This window comes from Pocillopora damicornis, chromosome 1 (assembly GCF_964200805.1).
Source record: "Pocillopora damicornis chromosome 1, jaPocDami1.2, whole genome shotgun sequence".
NCBI lineage: Eukaryota > Metazoa > Cnidaria > Anthozoa > Scleractinia > Pocilloporidae > Pocillopora > Pocillopora damicornis.
This window is the reverse complement of record NC_142670.1, coordinates 10070001-10070323: the sequence shown is the minus strand read 5'-3', so window position 1 is coordinate 10070323 and position 323 is coordinate 10070001.

Sequence of the window (323 nt, the reverse complement as noted above, 5' to 3'; positions counted from 1 at the left end):
CTACCTACCACCGTGAGCAAAATTACGCGTGACGTCGGAGTTAAGTTTCGATTGGGAATTGGTCAATAGGCTACCAAAAATTTAGACAGAGGCGGAGTTTTCTGAGCTAATGTCTGAACACTTTGTTGGCTTTCAGTCGTCTGGGGGGACGCGTAATTATGCACACGGTGGTAAAGGGCCCTTTTGCACTAGCAACTAGACGCTGACAAAACATGTTTCTCTTCGCCCAAATCACATCAGAATTTGTCCTTGCTAAATGTCAAATGTGCTGCACGTATTAGCACCCCCAGGGAACCCCTTTACATAAGAGGGCGGGGGTGTGC